General features: G+C 45.9%; 1 non-coding gene across 1 annotated transcript; it reads right to left on the bottom strand.

Moving 5' to 3' along the window:
• Window positions 1-19,288: 19,288 nt before the first annotated feature.
• On the bottom strand, window positions 19,289-19,422 carry LOC119941672. The gene has a single exon (XR_005455260.1). It is a non-coding gene; the product is annotated as a small nucleolar RNA SNORA7 (small nucleolar RNA).
• Window positions 19,423-22,818: the final 3,396 nt, after the last annotated feature.

The following is a 22,818-nucleotide window of genomic DNA, read 5'->3' as shown; positions in this document are numbered from 1 at the left end:
TTTTATTCAAGAGTCTGGCAAGTCCTCAGATCAGGCACTTGGATAAAATGTAAGTGATTTATGTCCCTTTTTTTTATTATTACAAGCTGTCTGAGACACTCTGTCCCTGAAGTTTTACAAATTTGATTTGGTCACTCTGGATTAGATTTCCAAGATACCTCTATTGACTGTAATATGAAACTGTGTCTCACTCTGTGGGAAGGTCATGTCGCTCAATTTGGGGGATGTTTATTAATTAGGGAAATGCTTTGATGTCCAAGCACTTTGCGAGCCCATCTTGAGAAAAATGAGAAGGGAGAGTACATTAGCTGATGCAGACCAAACTTCTAACTTTTTAATCAGGGAACTGTAAGCAAACTTTTTGGCTGACCTTAAGGGATCTTTCAAAAGAACATAAGACCATGGACAACACTGTCACTGGATCAGACGATGGTCTGCCCATCCAGATCAGGGGTCTGTCTCCTCCACTTGTCTGCTTTATGATCTTGGGCAAGTCATTTCACTTCTCTGGACCTCAGGTACTTCATATGTAAAATGGGGATTAAGACTATGAGCTGTATGTAGGACGGGGACTGTGTCCAAGCTGATTATCTTGTATCTACCCCAGTGCTTAGTATAGTGCCGGGCACGTAGGAAGTGCTTAACAAATACCACTAAAAAAAACCCCAAAACCAATGGCAACAGGATGCTTGAAGGAACCATATGCTGACTGACGGCCCTTTTGGACCGCCACTCCCAAGGTAAGGAATGGATCACTCCACATCTCTAGGCTGTAAATTCATTTTGGGCAGGGAACATGTCTACCAACTTCATTGTACTGTACTCTCCCAAGAGTTTAGTACAGTGCTCTGCACACAGTAAGGGCTATTTATTCATCTGTAATATTATCCTCTGTATATGTAATCTTCCCTCTAGTAACTTAACATGAATCTCTCACCCACAAAAAAAACCACTCTTGAATCTACTGCTATTTTTGCCTGAACAGTTTCCTGGGGTAACAAATTCTACGTGATAGTAAATTCTATATGCTTACACCCTCAGTGGGGAGAAGTGTCTAATAATTAATGATAATAATTAGGGGACTTGTTAAGTCCTTATTATGTGCCAAACACTGTCCTAAGCTCTAGGGTTACAGGTTAATCAGGTTTGAAACAGTCCCTGACCCACAGGGGGCTCATAGACTAAATAGGAAGGAGTAGGATTTAATCCCCGTTTTGCAGATGAGGTAACTGAGGTACAGAGAAGTGAAGTGACTTGCCCAAGGTCACACAGCAGACACGTGGCAGAGTCAGGATTAGAACCCAAGTCCTCTGACTCCTAGGCTCAGGCTCTTTCCACTAGGCCACACTGCTTCTCCTCCTCCCCCTGCCTCTCTTTCTGGCTTTCTCCTCCCTCTTTTCTTAAACATTTTCCCTCCCCTCTTCTTCCACCTCATTTTCGCCCTCCTCCCCTTTTTCTTCCCCTCCTTCTATTACTCCCCTTTACCCCCACTCTCCTCTTCCTCTCCATCCTTCTTCTCTTCCTCCTCCTCTTCCTCCCCACACTTTTGGAAGCGCAGAGCCCAGCACTTAACCCCGGGAACACAACCGCGCTAACATAAAAGCAATCTTTCTCGAGTCCTTCAAACTTGCAGAAGTGCCTACAGTAATTCAAACACCCTTTTGAAGTAGGTCAGCATGATTTCCGATATTTTAGAGCTGCATTATCCATGCGTGCAGCAATCAGGGCTGAGACAGCTGTCTCTGAACAGAGGCTTTCGGGAATTTGGAAACTTAGGGAAGAGAATCAAAATCAGGATGTGGAGCTGCAGATACAGGCTGAAAAACCAGCACCTCTGGTGGGCAGTGAGGCGGGGAGGGTGGACCACAGAGTTTCATCATCGGTGGCCTCAGTCTGGAACACGCATGAAAATGATTTCCATTTGGAGGTGGAAGTGGATAGCATGTAGCTCCTCTCTAAACTATAAGCTCATTGTGGGCAAGGAACATATCTACCAACTCTGTTATAGCATACTCTCCCAAGTTCTTAGTACAGTGTTCAGATCAGACACAGTGTCTGTCACACATTCATTCATTCATTCATTCAATCGTATTTATTGAGCGCTTACTGTGTGCAGAGCACTGTACTAAGCACTTGGGAAGTACGTCAGCAACATATAGAGATGGTCCCTACCTACCCAACAGCGGGCTCACAGTCTAGAAGGGGAAGACATGAGGCTTAAAATTTAGGAGGAAGGGAAAACAACTCATCCCCATTTTACAGATGAGGAAATGGAGGCACAGAGATGTTGAGTGACTTGTTTAAGGTCACAGAGCAGGCTAGTGGCAGAGCTGAGATTTGAACTCCTACTGAGAGCTTACCTCCTCCAGGAGGCCTTCCCAGACTGAACCCCCTTTTTCCTCTCCCCTTCCCCATCCCCCCTGCCCTACCTCCTTCCCCTCCCCACAGTACCTGTATATATGTTTGTACAGATTTATTACTCTATTTGTTTTACTTGTACATATTTACTATTCTATTTATTTTGTTAATGATGTGCATCTAGCTTTACTTCTATTTATTTTTATGACTTGACACCTGACCACATGTTTTGTATTGTTGTCTATCTCCCCCTTCTAGAATGTGAGCCCGTTGTTGGGTAGGGACCGTCTCTATATGTTGCCGACTTGTACTCCCCAAGCGCTTAGTACAGTGCTCTGCACACAGTAAGCGCTCAATAAATACAATTGAATGAATGAATGAATGAATGAACTCCCTTCTCCTGACTCCCGGGGCTTTTTCCCCTAAGCCATGCTGCTTCTCAATTGTGAATCACTAGGGAGAGTTAACTCAGGATCAGCTAAATTGTGAGCTCCCTAAGGTTGGGTCTACTAATTTCATTATATTGTCCTAAGTATTTGACACAGTGCTTTGCACACTGAAGGTGTACAAAGATACTACTGATAGATTGATTGATGAACTGATAGTCAGCTTGAAGAAAACCAAGGTTGTGTACCAAGTCTTCACATAGGCAGTCCTACGTATAACCACATTCTTTAATGGTCACACAGATCATAATGCTGTTAATGAATTCCATTTCCTAGGTTGTTCCCTGCTGAAAAATGCAAATAGAATCACCACATTATTTGACCATTATGGTTTTTGACAGATTGGGAAGATTTGGGCAGTCCTCTAGACTGTTAACTTAGGGTCAGCGGAGAATATTAAATTGTACTCTCCCAAATTCTCAGGACAGTGCTTGACACACGGTAATCACTCAATAAATATAACTGATTGATTGATTACAGAGTGAAGGTTTTTCTAAAGCTAGAGTGGAGTCCAGTTCAGTCCTAGTCTTCAGAGCCTCCAGCTTCTTGAGAAGTTTTTTTTTTAATGGTATTTTTTAAGCTTTTACTATATGCCAGGCACTGTACTAAGTCCTGGGGTAGATACAAGCTAATCAGGTTGGACGCAGTCCATGTCCCACATGAGGCTCATAACCTTTATCCCCATTTTACAGATGAGGTAACTGAGATATGGAGAAGTGAAGTTACTTTCCCAGGGTCACACAGCAGGCAAGTGGCGGAGTCAGGATTGGAATCCTGGTCCTTCTGACTCCCAGTCCTGTGCTCTCTTCAGTAAGTAACACTGCTTCTGTTTCCACTAGCCTGAAAAACACACTTGAGCCTGTTGTTGGGTAGGGACCATCTCTGTATGCTGCCAATTTGTACTTCCCAAGCGCTTAGTACAGTGCTCTGCACATAGTAAGCGCTCAATAAATATGATTGAATGAATGAATGAATACCAAAGAACACTTGCATTTGGTGTGAAAATAAGGCCAACTTCCTTAGTGGATGGGGGTCTTGTTTCCTAATCGGCAGAATTCCCAACGACTCAGAAATTGCCGGCCAAAACTCCAGGAGAACATTTCATCTTAATCAGCTACTTTATTTCTGCAGAGTCCTGAACGTTGGCAATCAGATTACATTTGCAATGCAAAGAATGTCATCATTTGGTGAATCTCATGAGCAATTTGAATGCAAATAGGATGAGCAGATTGCTATGGTCAGTGCTTCTTGATTGGAATTCACTGAATGTCTTTGGTTGCATTGATTCATGGTAAGTTTGCCCTCTGGAACATTTATCGATTTCTGTTCTGGAGGGAAAGAGATTATGTTCTTCTGGGTCATCTTTCCCCACTGGGATCTGCCTGTTTTCCTTCCTTTTCCTTTAGGTAATGTCTCCCCTGTGACAATATTTCTATTTCTCTTTTCCCTGAAAGGTTGTTCAGTAATAATATAGTAATAAAAAATTGAAATTTCATTCAAAACTTACTATGTGGCAATCATTGTGCTAAGCACTAGGGTAGATATGTTATATTTGCTTAAAAAATACCATAAAAAGGGTCAGGGATAGGAAGGGCTTGTGAAGAGGTAGGCATGGACAGAGCAGAGAGGAAAAGAGCAGGCAAAAATTCCCTCGCTTTTGTTTTTAGGTGCAGCATGAAAAGGCGATAGCCCTCCCTTCATTTTGTTATAATAATAATAATCATAATGATGGCATTTATTAAGAGCTTACTATGTGCAAAGCACTGTTCTAAATGCTGGATTATTATTATCAGTAGTAGTAAGGTCTCAGTAAATAGGATTGAATAAACGAATTAAGCCAGTGCAGGGCTCTGAATGGGTAAGTGAGCCAATTGGCGATGGAAAAAGATGATTTATACTTATAGCCTGAACTGGAGTGGCAGCGCCAGAAAGGAGGCTGATTGAGTTTTGTGGGGCAAGAGGGATGGTAATAAAGGCAGCAGAAAGAATGATCATCAATTCTATTTACTGAACATCTTCTGAGTGTGAAGCACTTTTTGAAGAACTTGGGAGAGCACCAGAAGCAAGAGCTGCTGAGTGAAGAAAGCTGACTCAATTAGCAACATTTTTTGAGCGTTTACTCTGTGTAACTAAGCTCTGTAGTAAACACTTGGGAGAGTACAATAATAGACATGTTCCCGGCCCTCAGGAAGCTTGCAATCTAGCTGAAGGATGCTCTGCTTTCTCCTTATTAAGGTCTGTTGCTGTCACCAGATGGAGCTTTTTTCTTCTGAATAATCCATGACAAGCAAAGCTTGTGGGAGAAGCAGATGAGCATGGGAAAGGAGTTTCAGTGGCTTTTTCACTGGTGTCCATTTGCATTATATTGGCTTTTGATGGCAAACGTAATCGAGTTGAGTGCAGAACAGGTTTGGGTTTTTTTATATATACATATCATCCCTCTTTTGGAATAAAGCTCAGACAGCTTCTTTCTTTGTGATAACCAGGATGGTGAGGGAGTCGGAAGATTTGCTGAGTCTCTGCAGCTTTAGAGATAGGTATCAAATCCCAGCCTTCCATTCTTGCAGGCTAAGAAGCCAAATCCGGCAACAGGGACAGACATAGATATGCTTCTTCATCATGTTATTACCTGCCGTTTCCGCAGGTGTTCCACAACTCCTTTCTGCTGAAGACTTTACCCTCAAGCATACCAGAAAATGCAATTGCCTGCACATCAGAGAACTTTGTAGTGCTGGATTTTAAACATCCATTCAAGGGTTTAAAGAGCCACTGCCCTCCTTTAAGTAGCGTGGCAGAGTGGATAGAGCACAGCCTGGGATTCAGAAGGTCATGGATTCTAATCCTGCCTTCACCACTTGTGTGCTGTGTGATCTTGGGCAAATCACCTCACTTCTCTGTGCCTCAGTTACCTCATCTGTAAGGTGGAGATTGAGACTGTGAGCCCCACGTGGGGCAGGGACTGTGCCCAAACTGATTTGCTTGAGTCCACCCCAGGGCTTAATACAGTGTCTGGCACATAGTAAGTGCTTAACAAATACCACAATTATAATTATTATTGTTAAAATTTCAATGGTCAAAAATCCTCAGTTGGGTTAGAGATTGGTGTTGGTGTTTGAGAAACAGTAAGCCTAGTGGTTACAGCAGTGGCCTGGCGGTCCTTCTGAGTCCCAGCTGCCTTACTTGTCTGCTCTGTGACGTTGGGCATATCCATTCGCTTCTCTGTGCCTCAGTTACCTCATCTGCAAAGTGGGGATTGAGACTGTGAGCCCCAGGTGGGACACTGACTTTTTCCAAACTGCTTAGCTCATGTCTACTTCAGAGCTTAGTACAGTACATGGCACACAGTAAGCGCTTAACAAATACCAATTAAAAAAAAATGATTGAAATTGTAGATTGCCCATTAGAACAATAATGATAATTTTGGTATGTAAGCCCTTACCAAAGGCTTAGCACTGTGCTTAATAATGGAGGAGGCACAAGAGTGGACTCAGTCTTGTCCCTCACAGGATCCACAATGTAAGAGGAAGGAAGAAGTGCTTCTTCACATTTTATAGAAGAGGAAATGGAGGCCCAGAGAGTTTAAGTGACTTGCCAAAGATCACACTGAAGGCCAGGGCAGACAGAAAAACTACTTCCAGATGAGATAATCAGAATAAATAGACTGTAAAATCAATCATATATATAGATATAAGAGCACTTCGGTGCCCTTCCTGCAATGGGCACTTCACGAATATGTTAATTAGAACCCTGGCCCCATTTCAAAATATTCTTTTCACGGCTTGTTTAAAGAGCAGAGACTTGGGGTCGTCTTAGCCTCAGAAGGTGAGAGGGCCCCCTCTCACTCACCTGGAAAAGCAATGATTTTCCTTCAGGTTTGGCAGGTGGGTTCACTGAGAAAAGCTGAGTTGTGATTTTGGTGAATTTGATCTCTTTCTTTGGAATGAATCCGAACAGAATCATGGGTTCTAATGAGAAGGTAGCAGCGTTAAGAGATTCACTCTTGCCTGTTCCCTCTTGATCAGGAGATAAGAAACGATACGGCATGATTTCTTGCTCTATTGTACATCTTTCATTTGAGGCTCTAATGACATGCTCGATATCAGTGTGGGATTTTAAAAACGGGGTTGGCATTACCTATGAAGATACGTATAGGTCATGGGTGCATTAGAACCCAGGTTTCCTGATTTCCAGGTGCTTGCTCTTTCCACCAGGCCACGCTGCTTCCAAAGGCTCTGGGGAGACCCACAGAAGAATTAAAAACAGAGGCAGGCAAAGAGCAAATACTACAAGCAGCAAATCCAGCAACTCGTGGAGCAAACCTGGCTGTGAGAAGTTCAGTTCAAACTACAGCCAAGGGATTGAGTTGCTTTTTTTTACGCCTGTGGTATTTGTTAAGCGCTTACTATGTGCCAGGCGCTGTACTAAGCCCTAGTGCAGATACAATATAATCAGGCCGGACACTGCGCATGTCCCACATGGGACTCACAGCTTTAATCCCCATTTGACAGATGACGTAACTGAGGCACTGAAGTGAAGTGATTTGCCCAAGGTCAACCAGCAAACAAATGACAGTGCTGGGATTAGAACCCAGATCCTCTGATTCCCAGGCCCATACTCTTCCCACTAGGCCAAACTGCTTCTCAGGACTGAGTACTTAGAAATATTTGGAGGCACCATGAAACCTTCTCTGGCTCCTCCATTCCTAACCCTGGAAAGCCAGATTCCACTAAATACTCCATGGATGGTAATTGTCCTAATCTACCTCTTCCATTAAAATCTTAGCCCCTGATCCACAATCAATCATATTTATTGAGTATTTACTGTGTGCAGAACTGTACTAAGCACTTAGATTCCCTGGCCAACTTCTTTTAGCTACAACTCCAAATGGAAAATGACTCCAATCAAAAGGGGTGATTAAATGATCATTCAGTCACTCAGTGGTATTTATTGTGAGTGGAGTACTGTACTAAGCGCTTGATAGAGTACAATGCAACAGGATTAGCAGACACATTTTCTACCCAAAGCAAGCTGACAGTCCCTTTGAACATCACTGATGCTGAGATATCTTCCTATCTAAACTGTTCGATCAGTTTGATCATTTGGTGGTTCTTAATTACTGGCCTAAAACCAATCTATTCTTAGGGTTTCATGGCTTAATAATTGAGTGCTCTGATAATGTTTCCAAGGAAACACATCCATGACAAGCCATTATTGGCAGGAAGTCCTGTGATTACAAATGTATTCCTGTTTCTTAGCAATGAGCCAGATCTCTTCATTTTAATTTGTAGAGGTTTTTTCGAAAGCCTTATTAGTTCGTGGTGTTTAAAAGAGCCACTAAACTTGTTTTTGAATACAGTGGGAATAAGTGGTGAATCCTGGACCTGCAAGTTATATTAATCCAATAACTGCTCCTCTCACTTCTTTAGTTTCTTCATCCATTCTTAGCCCTTATTGCCCCTCTCAGTTCATGGTACTTTGCCCTTACTGTTCTATTTATCCTCTCGTATGCCCATTAACGGTAAGTGGACTGTTTTTCTTTCTCCTGCTCTTTGTGAGTAGGGAATACGTCTTGTGTTTTGGTTGCATTTATCTAGCGCTTAGTATAATATATTGAATTCAGAAAGTGCTTAAAAAATTCCACTTTTACTATACATAAATTGATAACTTGCTGGGTGGCACCTCTCCCTTCTCTCCCCACCGGTTGTTGTATGATACTTGTTAATCCTTCTAGATTAGATTTTACTAGCCTGGAAGGATATTTCTGATTTTACCTATCTCTCAGAATGCTCCCTCCACAGAAAGGAACATTTACTACAGGGCACTTTACTTGAAACATTCCCTAACTAAGCCCTCTTTTCCTCTTCTTCAACTCCCTTCTGCATCACCCTGACTTGCTCCCTTTATTCATCACCCTCCCAGCTCTAGAGCACTTATGTACCTATCTGTAATTTATTTACTTAGATTCATGTCTGTCTCCCCCTCAAAACTGTTAGCTCACTGTGGCAGGGAATGTGTCTGTTATAATGTTGTACTGTATTCTCCCAAGCACTTAGTACAGTGCTCTGTACACAGTAAGCAGTCAATAAATATGATTGACTGATTCATTTTTAAATGATACATGTTCACTTTCAATCACAGCATTTAATAGAAGTGACGTGGCTGAGTAGAAGTGTATGACCCAGTGGAAAATGCATGGGCTCGGGAGTCAGGGAACCTGGATTCTAATCTTGGTTCTGCAACTTGCCTGTTGTGTGACCTTGAGTAAGTCACTTGACTTCTCTGTGGCTCAGCTTCTGCATCTGAAATGTGATAATTCAATAACCGTTCTCCCTCCTACTATGATTGTGAATCCTATATGGGACAGGGATTGTGTCCAACCTGATTATCTTGTATCTATCCCAGAGCCTGGCACAGTGCTTGGTATATAGTAAGCACTTAACAAGTACCACAGTTATTATTTTATAATAATTGAAGCCTAATTAAAATGAGTGCGAGTGTTTTCTACAGAATTAAGTGTGGGGCCAGGTCGCTTATTGATGCAGGCACACATCAGAGGGAAGACAGAATTTTGCTACAAATTAGAAGGGGTGTTTAATTCTTTTGTAGTAAGAGTAACTTTCTTCTAAAATGCTAATGAGTGTGATTTAGTGTTGATGAGTTGCTGTTAAGTTACCTCTTTTCGAATTTGTGATTTTTTTTTCCAGGTTACTTTGGTCCTCTAATTAGAATTGTGCAAAACTTCATTTCAAAATCCAACTTCAGTGAAGTTCTCCTTTGAATATAGAGGCAATGTTACCCAAGTTCAACAATTAATTGCTTGCTCTGAGTATGTTTTTCCTTTCCTCCTCCTCCTCCTCCTCCTTCTCTTCTTCCTGTTCCCCTTGCTCTCCCTTCTCCCCTCCTCCTCCTCTCTTTCCTCTTTCCCCTTTATTTCCCTCTTGTTTTTAATGACATTTATTACTTCTCTCCCAGCCCCCCTCCTCTTCCTCCTCTTGTCTTCCTCCTTCTCCTCTGCTCTTCTACATGATATAATACTGATAATAATTGTGGTAATTAAGTGCTCACTATGTGCCAAGCACTGGGATAATATAAACTTGTTATGGGCAGAGAACATGTCCCCAGATTCTGCTTTATTGTACTCTGTCAAGTGTTTAGAACATGTAGTTCGGCATGTAGTAAATGCTCACTGAATACCACCGATTGATTGACTGATAACACAGTCACACAGTCCTCATCTCTTTCCTCCTTTGACCACTCCTCTTCCTCCCATTCTCCTCCTCTCCATCTTCTTTTTCCTCTTTCTCCCCCCCCCTCCTCCACTTAATAATAGTAATAATAATAATGATGATGGTCATCATCATTATGTCATTATTATTATGGTAGTTGTTAGGCATTTACTATGGGTCAAGCACTGTTTAAAGCACTGGGGTGGATTCAAGGTAATCAGGTTGGACACAGTTCCTGTCCCACATGGAGCCTGCAGTCTAGGAGGAAGTTTTCTTTAACCCCCTTTTACAGAGGAGGAAATTGAGGCATGGAGAATAATAATAATAATAATGGCATTTGTTAAGCACTGACTGTGTGTGAAGCACTGTTCTAAGCGCTGGGGGGTTAAAAGATGATCAGGTTGTCCCCTGTGGGGCTCACAGTCTTAATCCCCATTTTACAGATGAAGTAACTGAGGCTCAGAGAAGTTAAGTGACTTGCCCAAAGTCACACAGCTAGCTAAGTGACTTGTCCGAGGTCCATCAGAAGACCAGTGGCAGAGCCGGGATGAGAACCAGGTCCTCTGAGTCCCAGGCCCGGGCTCTTTCCACTGGACCACGCTGCTTCCTCTTTCAGGAGGGTTATTTTTAAATAAATACCCAGGGAGGAGCCCTTGTCAGAAGCAGTCAGGTCACAGCAGGGATCCCCTGTACCCTCTTTGAAATCTTCCCAGATGACATGGCAGCAAGCTTCCCTCCACCCCCCTCACCTCTCCTGTGATCCCCCTCACCCCACCCAAAGTGTCAGAGCTGACAAATAGCCTGCAAAGCAGGTGATGCCTTCTTTGGACACCCAGTCCAGAAGAGACTATGAATTCCACAGGAGGCAGTCCCGATGGGTCTCTGCAGGAACCAAACTGTGCCAACTTATTGGGAGAAAGCTGCTCTGCTTCCTCATCCAAGGGATGATATGTTTCCCTCTCTCTGCCAACATCCAATATTTCGAGCCTCAACACCCCGCCTAGCACGCCTGTATAGTAAATTTAACTGGACCCTGAGCTGGTCTCCTCTGAGGTTGTCAATTGGGGTTTCTGTGGAAAAGTCTAGTTTCAAGGCGTGACTCATGGCAGAGATGTGCCCAGTTCCGCTGACAGATTTATCAGCATAGTCCAGAGCATAAAATCATTCTTATTTGTCATCTTTTTAGCATCATGGAACTTTGGCTTGCATTCATCAGCTGGGTATTTTCTGGAAATGGAGGTTCTTAGGTGTTTTCGTCATTGCTTGCTCAATACTATTTGATTGATAGATTGATTGATTGATTAAAAGCAAACCCTTAAGCCACTTAGAGCCAAAAAGAGCCTTCCAGTTTCCGTAGGGAGAAGGCAGAGGCTTAAGGATCAATTTTCCACTACATGTTCTTGATGGAAAGGCCGAGTGGTCTCTCAGAAAGAGCATGGCCTTGGGAGTCAGAGGACCCTGGGTTCTAATCCTGGACCTTCCACTTGCCTCCTGTGAGACCTCGAGCAAGTCTCTTAATGATAATAATAATAATAATAATAATAATAATAATAATAATGATAATAATAGTGTTGGTATTTGTTAAGCGCTTACTATGTGCAAAGCACTGTTCTAAGCACTGGGGTAGATCCAAGGTAATCAGGTTGTCCCACGAGGGGCTCACAGTCTTCATCCCCATTTTACAGATGAGGGAACTGAGGCCCAGAGAAGTGAAGTGACTTGCCCAAAGTCACACAACTAAGTGGTGGAGCCAAGATTTGAACCTACGGCCTCTGACTCCAAAGCCCGTGCTCTTTCCACTGAGCCACGCTGCTTCAACTTAACTTCTCACTGCTTAACTTCTCAGTGCCTCAGTTTCCTCATCTATAAAATGGGGATTCAATTTCTGTTCTCCCTCCGACTTAGACTGTGAGCGTCATGTGGGACAGGGATTGGGTCTGACCTGACTGGTATCTTCCCTAGCACTTAAAACAGGGCTTGGCCCATCAGGACTTTACAGACACCATCAAAATTACGGATGGATCATTCGCCACCTGATGAAATAGGAGTAGGGAAGTTTTTTTTCTTTTCCATAATCACACAGAAATGATAAAGCATGCTGGGCTAAGTGACCTAGAGCTGTCCTTTAAAAAACAATCCTTTACCTACCTTCATCACCACTTTATCACATTTCTCCCCATGACTGGGGGCAGAGGTCGATCTACATTCATCTCCACTCCATTTCCATTGGCAAATGCATCACCTTAAAGGTATAAAGGCCTGAAGGAAACCATGCCAGAAAGGAGAAAAACAGCTGGGTAAAAACAGAACTTTATTGCTTAGGGAGCTTACCTTGTCCCTAATTCTACCAGGAGGAGAGAAAGAGGCAAAGGAATGTGGCACTGTTCATTAGATGCTGGCTGGGTTTTTTACACTTTCCACTGTAGTCTGGGAGAAGATGGACTTCTCTCTAGAGACCAATGATACTTATTGAACGTTTACTGTGTGCAGAGTACTAGACTAAACACTTGGGAGAGCTCAGTAAGTTAGTAGAAAAGATTCCTGCTCTCAAGGGGCTTACAGACTAGTTGGGGGTGACAGATATTGAAATCAATCAGAAATAGGAGATTATAAGGTTATTTAGGGTAACTCATCCGTGGCTGAGCATCGTGGCTGTGCAGATGAACTGGTCTAATAGCACTGATGTGTCCATTCTCCCCTGAAAAGGGACAACTCCAAATCCTGCCTGATGCTGGGCAGGTCTGTGGACACTGAATTCGGGGACAGGAAAACTCTGGAAGTGAAATTTCAGCCTCTGGAAGAATTAAGGTAAATGTTATCAAAAGAAGGGAAGCAGAACAGTAGTCCTCACCCTGCCTTTCTCTTTCAAGAGACAATGAAAATCATTGTGCTTCTCATCCTGTTTTGTTTTGTTTCATTTTAGGGGGTGGTATTTTGGGGTGGGACTGACATCTGTCCTTTATGCAGAATCAGAGAGCCTATCTTACCTAATTGCTGATTGGCATATTGTTTGAAAGTTTGAGTTTACATCAATCACTCTAGCAATCAATGGTATTCGTTGAGCGCTAACCTGGGACGAACCGCTGTACTGAACACTTGGGAGAGTACAGTACGGCAGAGGTGGAAGACAAGTTTCCTGCCCACAAGGAGTTTACAGTCTAGAGGGGGACATAGATAAACCACCATGATTTCTGAAAAAACAGAGGTCATAGAATGAGGTAGTGGGCAGGGTTGGATTGCAGATAACTGTATTTATTTTAAAAGGGTAAAGGCTGGGCTTGAATCTAATTGGACATAGGAAAGATCTCCCTGTGATGAAGCTGATTTGATTCCTGAGAATTTCAAGAGAATTTAGTATTAGGTTTTAATTACATCCTGTCATGCAATTGCTGCTTTGATAAACAGAGGAAGAAACTTTTCTTCGGAGAAGCAGAACTAAACTCAATCCAATAATTCCATTTAATTAAGCATTTTTATGCTCCAATAGTCAAATTACCTTAGACAATTGCATTTCCATTCACAGGACCTGTTTAGAATGGTGATGTGCTACTTTGCATGATGCTTTTCAAGAGTTCCTATTTCAGGACATCTTTCAAACCTTCCACCCCTGAAATTTTCTTTCCAAAAAAAGATGGGAAGAGTCTTCCTGGCTGCCGTAGGGTAAGGCCACAAGACCGTGAGCATGAGGGATTACAGGAGTAAGCGATTTGCCCAACATCACAAAGCTGAAAAGTGATGGACTTTTCAGACTGTGAGCCCACTTTTAGACTGTGAGCCCGCTGTTGGGTAGGGACTGTCTCTTTATGTTGCCAATTTGTACTTTCCAAGCACTTAGTACAGTGCTCTGCACATAGTAAGCGCTCAATAAGTACGATTGATGATGATGATGATGATGGAGTTAGAACCCAGGTTCTCTGATTCCCAGGCCTGTGCTCTACCCACTGGGCCATGCTGCCTCTGCTGTAATCTTCCCACGGGCTTAGCACGGCTTCCAGCTTGCTTTGAGGTTGGTGGAGGAAACTTCCATCAGGAACGAAGGATGAGCTTTAGCCCTGACACTTCAGAACGAAGAATCTGGGCAGAGGAATTGAGTCTATTGCTAGTGGCTTGCCCAGCCCACCCCCCAACACACTTTCTTTGTCCATGCCGGTCATTTTCCACTGTGGATGGAGTGCCACGATGGAGCAGGTGGGCAGGGGTGCCGTGTTTAGTGAAGGGTGTGTGCAGTCTTTGCCCATGGTAGCCAGGCCCAGGCAGCACTTGGACTTAGAACATGTCTCCTGACTATCACTGACTGATTGATGATTGATGTATGCAGACGCTATTTGGTTTCTGAAGATTTTGAAACCCCACCACAAAATATAGGCTGTACGTGTTGTGTGTGTGTGTGTGTGTGTGTGTGTGTGCGCGTGCCCGTGAGTGTTAGTGTGTGTGTGAGAGATGTCCTCAGCCCCGTCTTTGCCGATGGCGTCAAGGATGTTTGGAGACGGAAATCAATTCCTGGGCTTTCTTGTGTGCTGACCCGCGGCCGGTGAAAAATGCCTCTGCTGGGCCACCTCTGACCAACCCCTTGATGTGTTCATTAATCTCCCAGAATGGGCCAGACGACCCGCTCCCGGCTCTTTCCTGTCTGACAGGAGGCCCCAGATGGCACAGCTTCCGCAGCAGGCGGGGAAGGCCGGGGGACCCGGCTGGCTGGGTGGACAGAGCCAGAGTGCGGGAAGCCGTTGGGGGGTGGTCAAGGAAGGAAAACGAGCTGGGCCTCGATTTCACCCCTCTCCCTCTGGGGTTCTCCTGCTCACCTCAAGGCAAATAGGCAAATTGCTACCAATCAATCTGCGCATCAGGCAGAAACTCCTCACCCTGGGCTTCAAGGCTGTCCATCACCTTGCCCCCTCCTACCTCACCTCCCTTCTTTCTTTCTACAGCCCAGCCCGCACCCTCCACTCCTCTGCTGCTAATCTCCTCACCGTACCTCGTTCTCGCCTGTCCCGCCGTCAACCCCCAGCCCACGTCATCCCCCGGGCCTGGAATGCCCTCCCTCTGCCCATCCGCCAAGCTAGCTCTCTTCCTCCCTTCAAGGCCCTACTGAGAGCTCACCTCCTCCAGGAGGCCTTCCCAGACTGAGCCCCTTCCTTCCTCTCCCCCTCATCCTCCTCTCCATCCCCCCATTTTACCTCCTTCCCTTCCCCACAGCACCTGTATATATGTATATATGTTTGTACATATTTATTACTCTATTTATTTTACTTGTTCATATCTATTCTATTTTATTTTGTTAGTATGTTTGGTTTTGTTCTCTGTCTCCCCCTTTTAGACTGTGAGCCCACTGTTGGGTAGGGACTGTCTCTATATGTTGCCAACTTGTACTTCCCAAGCGTTTAGTACAGTGCTCTGCACACAGTAAGTGCTCAATAAATACGATTGATTGATTGATTGAGACACATTCATAGAAATAAAGAAAATGACAGCTTTGTACGTAAGTGGTGTGGGGCTGGGATGGGAGAAGAACAAAGGGAACAAGTCAGGTTGATGCAGAAGGGAGTGGGAGAAGAGGAAAAGAGGGCTTAGTCAGGGAAGGCCTCTTGGAGGAGATGGGCCTTCTACAAGACTTTGAATTGGACAGAGATACCTAGGGGAGTTTTGAACACCAAAGACTTCTCTTGCCGTCTCGGGAATAGGTTTTTAGGGTTTTTTGTTTTTTGGATCCCCTTCCCTTTGCACTATGAACTCATGTCTGCCACAAGAACCGTGCTTCATAAGCCCCCTCTCCTGGGCTCAGCGGTGAGCCTCCTGCTGCCCTAAGGAAGGAAGAAGCCCCTCCCCAACCCCTGGCAGCTGTGGCAGACACAGCGGGGAAGGGACTTGGGGAGGAATCAGCCTGTGTCACAGTGGCGAAGGGAAGCAGTGGTGCCTAGCAAATGGAGCCTGTGCCCGGGAGACAGAAGGACATGAGTTCTCATCCCAGCTCCGCCGCTTGTCTGCTGGGTGACCTTTGGTAAGATGCTTCACTTCGCTGAGCCTCAATTTCCTCACCTGGAAAATGGGGATGAAGACTGTGAGCCCCACATAGGACCCGGACTGTGCCCAACTTGATTAGCTTGTATCTACCCCAGCATCTAGTACAGTGCCTGGCCCATAGTAAGCCCTTAACAACAACAGATGCTACCTCTTTTTTTTTTCCTTCTTCGTTTTTTCCAAGGGCCCGGAGAGTTGGCCTAGGCCCATGGGCTATCTCCAGTGGCTACCAATTAATCTGTGCATCAGGCAGAAACTCCTCACCCTGGGCTACAAGGCTGTCCATCACCTTGCCCCCTCCTACCTCACCTCCCTTCTCTCCTTCTACAGCCCACCCCGCACCCTCCGCTCCTCTGCCGCTAATCTCCTCACCTTACCTCGTTCTCGCCTGTCCAGCCATCGAGCCCCGGCCCACGTCATCCCCCGGGCCTGGAATGCCCTCCCTCTGCCCATCCGCCAAGCTAGCTCTCTTCCTCCCTTCAAGGCCCTACTGAGACCCACCTCCTCCAGGAGGCCTTCCCAGACTGAGCCCCTTCCTTCCTCTCCCCCTCGTCCCCCTCTCCATCCCCCCATCTTACCACCTTCCCTTCCCCACAGCACCTGTATATATGTATATATGTTTCCGCATATTTATTACTCTATTTATTTATTTTACTTGTATATATCTATTCTATTCATTTTATTTTGTTAGTATGTTTGGTTTTGTGCTCTGTCTCCCCCTTTTAGACTGTGAGCCCACTGTTGGGTAGGGACTGTCTCTATATGTTGCCAACTTGTACTTCCCAAGCGCTTAGTACACAGTAAGTGCTCAATAAATACGATTGATTGATTGACTCAGCGAAGAAGGATTAGTCTCTCCTCCGTTCTTCCTTTCCACAGAAAATCACCAAACGGGTCTTGGGAAGAAAGGCCTTGTAGGAGTGATGACAAGGAATGATCCTTCTCGGCTCCAAAGGATATTTATTCCTGGGAACCAGCACTGATCTGGGGGTGAGCAATCTGTGTTTTTATGTGTCGCATGGATATGTGTTGCGGGAGATTTGCTATGCCTGTGTTTCTCTAGGCAGGAATCGATTTGATCGCAATAATCAAGGATGGTCAGGTTGGAGCGGGGAGGTCCGAGGAGGGGAGGAAAGACGTTGTTTCCTTTGTGTCAAGTTTATGACGGCAATTCTACCTTGCTGTTTCCAGCCTCAAACTGAACTCTCTTTTGTACATTTTTATAGTTCTAGAAAAGAAGTTAAATAACTTTTGACTGACACAGAGCCAAGAAAAGAGACCATCGTTTCCTCCCCGTCCTGATATGCATGTCCCACACCACCAAGGAATGGCCAGGGTAAGCCTTGGCCCCGGGGGCTTCAGATACGGGGTCCCCGCGGGGGTTGGGGGGGAATCTGGTGCCGTCCTGCCGACTCAGTCTCGGCAGTCAAGCAGGACACGGACCGGCCCAAGAGGGTGCTCGAAACCCACCCGGCCTCTCGTTAGTGGCTTGGGGCCTTTGCTTTCACTCATTCATTCAATCGTATTTATTAAGCACTCACTTTGTGCAGAGCACTGTACTAAGTGCTTGTGAAAGTACAGCACAACAATAAAGAGTGACGATCCCTGCCCATAATGAGCTCACAGTCTGGAGGAGGAGAGAGACAGCCATACAAATGAACAGACATCAATACAAATAAATAAAATGACAGATATAGAGAGCCGCGCTATGGGGCTGGGGTAGGGGAAGAGCAAAGGGAGTAAGTCAGGGTGATGCAGAAGGGAGTGGTGCTTAGTCTGGGAAGGCCTCTTGGAGGAGATGTGTCTTCAGTAAGGCTTTGAAGCAGGGGGAGAGTAATCATCTAGTGGATTTGAGGAGGGACGGTGTTCTAGACCAGTGGTAGGATGTGGGCCAGGGGTCATCAGCGAGACGGGTAATATGGAGGCAGAGTGAGAAGGTTAGCACCAGAGGAGCAGAGTGTGAGGGCTCGGTTGTAGGAGAGAAGCAAGGTGAGGCTGGAGGTGGTGAGTTGATGGAGTCCTTTAACACCAATGGTGAGGGTTTTTGTTTGATACGGAGGTGGATAGGCAACCATTGGAGGTTTTTGAGGAGGGAGTTGATATGTCTTGAAGGTTTCTACAGAAAGATGATCCGGGCTGTAGAGTGAAGTATGGACCGGACTGGGGAGAGGCAGGAGGTTGGGAGGGAAGCAAGGAGACTGATGCAGTAATTTAGGCAGGATAGGATGAGTGAAGATCGGTCAGACACAGTCCCTGTCCCATATGGGGCTCATAAGCATAATGATGATGATGGTGGTCATCATCATCATAGTGAAGCGAAGTCTGGGTCCCACATAGGGCGTAGTCTAAGTAGGAGGTAGGCAGGGAATATGTCTGCCCAGCGTTGTATTGGACTCTCCCAAGTACTCGGTTCAGTACGTCCGTCTCCCCTTCTAGACTGTAAGTTGGTTGTGGGCAGAGAATGTGTCTACTATGTAGTTCGATTGTACTCTCCCAAGTACTTAGTACAGTGTTTTGCAAATACTGAGCTCTCAGTAAAGGTGACTGACTGACTGAGGGGGACATGGAAACAGTGCTCTTCCCACAGCCCGAGTAGGAGAGAAAGCAGGGATTGAATCCCCATTTTACAGTTGAAGGAATTAAGGCTCTGTTAAGTGCGGTGATGATGATGGTGTAATGATGATGGTATTTATTAAGCACTTACTATGCATCAAGCACTGTTCTAAGGGCCAGGGTAGATACAAGCTCATCAAGTTGGGCACTTCCTTGTCCCACATGAGTCTCACAGTCTTAATCTCCATTTTACAGATGTGGGTACTGAGGCCCAGAGAAGTGAAGTGACTTGGCTGAGATCACCCAGCAGACAAGTGGAGCTGGGATTAAATGCCAGAAGCTCTGACTTCCAGCCCTGATTCCTCCCACGAAGCCAACTTTTGGATATGTTGCTAGTGATGCTATGGGTAGAATTTTAAGTCTTAACTTATTCAGAGGTTTTATCATACCCCTTGTTGTTGTTGTTGTCTTTTGTCGTCGAGTCATGTCCGACCGAAAGCATCACCTTGGATGTATCTCTCCCAGAAGGCCCCGCCTCCATCTGCAATCGCTCCAGTAATGTATCCAGGGCGTTTTCTTGGTACAAACACGGAAGCGGTTTACCATTGCCTCCTTCCGCACAGTAAGCCTGAGTCTCTACCCTCGCCTCTCTCCCGGGCCGCTGCTGCCCGGCACAGGTGAGTTTTGACTTGTTGCAGGTTGCCTTCCACTTGCTAGCCACTGCCCAAGCTAGGAATGGAATAGGCCTCTGCTTGACTCTCCCTCCCATAGTTGAGACTGGGAGAGCACTGAAAACTCTCCAGGTGTGACCCTGAGAGGGTATCATAGCCCTAGGTCACCCCAATCACAATCAACCAAGAATTACCCTGAGAAAATCATCCTGGAGGTTCCATTATAAATAGGCATTAATTCAGGATTGAATTCCATTTCGCAGATGAGGTGACAGAGGCCCAGAGAAGTGAAGAGAGTTCTCCAAGGTCACCCAGCAGACCAGGGACAAAGCTGGAATTATTCATCATTCATTCAATCGTATTTATGGAGCGCTGACGGTGGGCAGAGCACTGTACTAAGCGCTTGGGAAGTACAAGTCGGCAACATATACGGACGGTCCCTACCCAACAACGGGCTCGCAGTCTAGAAGGGGGAGACAGACAACAAAACAAAACATGTGGACAGGTGTCAAGTCATCAGAATAAATAGAAATAAAGCTAGATGCACATCATTAAAAAAATAAATAGAATAGTAAATATGTACAAGTAAAATAAATAGAGTAAAAAATCTCTACAAACATATGTACAGGTGCTGTGGGGAGGGGAAGGAGGTAGGGTCGGGGGGATGGGGAGGAGGAGAGGCAAAAGGGGGCTCAGTCTGGGAAGGCCTCCTGGAGGAGGTGAGCTCTTAGTAGGACTTTAAAGGGAGGAAGAGAGCTAGCGTGGCGGATGTGTGGAGGGGGAGGGCATTCCAGGCCAAGGGGGTGGGGGGTGGGGGACGTGGGCCGGGGTCCGACGGCGGGACAGGCGAGAACGAGGTACAGTGAGGAGGCTAGTGGCAGAGGAGCGGAGGGTGTGGGCTGGGCTGTAGAAGGAGAGAAGGGAGGTGAGGTAGGAGGGGGCGAGGTGATGGACAGCCTTGAAGCCGCGAGTGAGGAGTTGTTGCTTGATTCCTAGGTTGACTGGCAGCCATTGGAGATTTTTGAGGAGGGGAATAACATGCCCACAACATTTCTGCACAAAGATGATGCGGGCAGCAGCGTGAAGTATAGACTGAAGTGTGGAGAGACAGGAGGATGGGAGATCAGAGAGGAGGCTGATGCAGTAATCCAGTCGAGATAGAACCCAGGCCCTTCTTAATTCTGGGCCTGGGCTCTAGCCACTAGGCTTCACCGCCTCACCTCGTAGAGTATTCCCCTTCCTCCCTCTAGCCCCATGGTAGTCGACCAGATTGGGGAGAGAGCTCAGTTCCTCTTCAGCCTGGCTTCCTCTATTTGTTTTCTATTTCTTGGAAATGCCATTTCTTCAGTGCTTACTATTTGTCAACACTGTTCTAAGCACTGGAGTAGATATAAGTTAATCAGCTAAGATAGTCAGTCAATTGTATTTATTGAGTTCTTACTGTGTGCAGAGCACTGTACTAAGCCCTTGGGAGGCCTTCCCCGACTAAGCCCTCATTTCCTCTTCTCCCTCTCCCTTCTGCATCTCCCTAACTCGCTCCCTCTATTCACCCCCTCCTCCCAGCCCCACAGCACTAATGTCCTTATCTGTCATTTATTTATTTCTGTTACTGTCTGTTTCCCCCACTAGACCGTAAGCTTGTTGTGGGCAGGGAATGTGTTCATTTATTGTTCTGTTGTACTTTCCCAAGCACCTGGCCCAGTGCTCTGCACACAGTAGGCACTCCATAAATATGACTGACTGACTGACTCACTCACTCTTCAGCCTGGCTTTCTCCCTCGTCCCTCCCGCCCCCTCCTTTTAAATGACATTTGTTAGGTTCTTACTCTGTGTAGAGCACTGTTCTAAGCATTGGGGTAGGTACAAGCTAATCAGGTTGGGCACGGTCCCTGCCCTACATGGGGCTCACAGTCTTCACCTCCATTTTACAGAAGAGGTAACTGAGGCCCAGGGAAGTGAAGTGCCTCTCCCGAGGTCACACCACAGACAAGTGCCGGAGCTGAGGTTCGAATCCAGGTCCTCTAGCTTCCGGGACCTGGCTCCAGCCACTAGTCTAGGCTGCTTCTCCACAGCTTTTGGGAAGAAGTCACCAGCCAAGTCAAATGGGGCTCAATCTCCGGCCCATCTCCCTGGCTCGTTGTGGGCGGGGAATGCATCTGTTTATTGTTGCATTGTACTCTCCCAAGTGCTTAGTACAGTATTGTGCGCACAGTAAGCACTCATTCTTTATGATTGAATGAATGAATGAATAGCTCGGCCCAGCTCACCTCAACTCGGGCCCCTTGAGTACCTCGACTCGGCTCAGGCCCCAGAACGGTCAGATCCACGACTTGGTCCTGTTGGCATCCAATTCTTCCCAGTGTCAAAATCCATTTGGAAGAACCCCCCCGTGAAAACTAGGGGAGAATGGAGGGAGGGGATGGGTGTGGAATATCATCCGAGGCCCTTTATATGTCTGTTAACTAACCATGTTGTCGATCGGTCCAACAACCATTTGTCAACCAGGTGGGACAGCGGGTCATATTTATTGAGCACTTACTGTGAGCAGAGCAGTGTATTAAGCACTTGGGGGGCCTTCCCCTACTGAGCCCTCCTTTCCTTTTCTCCCCCACCCCCCACCCCCACCAGCCCCAGAACACTTATGGCCATATCTGCCGTTGATTACATGAATGTCTGTCTCCCCCTGTAGAATGAGAGCTTACTGTGTGTAGAGCACTGTACTAAGCTCCTGGGAAAGTACACTGTAACACATATAGCCACATACCCTGCCCACAGGGATCTTACAGTCAAGGGGTAAGGGGACAGACATGAATATAAATCCATAAGTTCTAGGTCCCTACATAAGCACTGTGGGGCTGAGGGAAGGGTGAATCAAAGGGAGCCAATCCAACTGCATTTTTTTTTGTTGTTTTAACTGGTATTTGTTAAGTCTTCCCATGTGCCAGGTACTATGCCAGTCTGGGGGAGATACAAGCTCATCAGATTGGACACAGTCCATGTCCCACATGGGGCTCACAGGCTTCATCCCCATTTTAACTGAGGTGCAGAGAAGGGAAGCAGTTTACCTAGTGTCACCTAGCAGTAAAATGGCAGAGCTGCGATTAGAACCCAGATCCTTCTGAGTCCCAGGCCCATGCTCTGTCCATTAGGCCACACCGCTTATCCAAAAATCATTGACTTTTTCTGAACTCTTCGCGCTTTTGTTCAATGGCATTTAATGATTGTTTTAATTCACTCATTCATTCAATTCTATTTCTTGAGTGCTTGCTGAGTGCAGAGTGCTGTACTGAGTGCTTGGGAGAGTACAAATAATCAACAGACATACTCCTTGCCCACAGTGAGCTTACAGTCTGGAGGGGGGAGAAAGACCTTAATATAAATAAATGAATGGCAGAGAGGGACACGAATGCTGTGGGGCTGGGGGGGGGGAGGGGGGAATGAATGAAGGGAGCGAGTCAGGGAGAAGAGGAGAGGGAGACTTAGTCAGGGAAGGGCTGTTGGTGCAGAGCCCCATGTGGGATGCCTGGGACAGTCCCATACGCAGGA

Source organism: Tachyglossus aculeatus, chromosome 20 (genome assembly GCF_015852505.1).
Source record: "Tachyglossus aculeatus isolate mTacAcu1 chromosome 20, mTacAcu1.pri, whole genome shotgun sequence".
Classification (NCBI taxonomy): domain Eukaryota; kingdom Metazoa; phylum Chordata; class Mammalia; order Monotremata; family Tachyglossidae; genus Tachyglossus; species Tachyglossus aculeatus.
The sequence above is the reverse complement of the archived record's forward strand: the minus strand, read 5'-3'. Positions and strand labels throughout refer to the sequence as shown.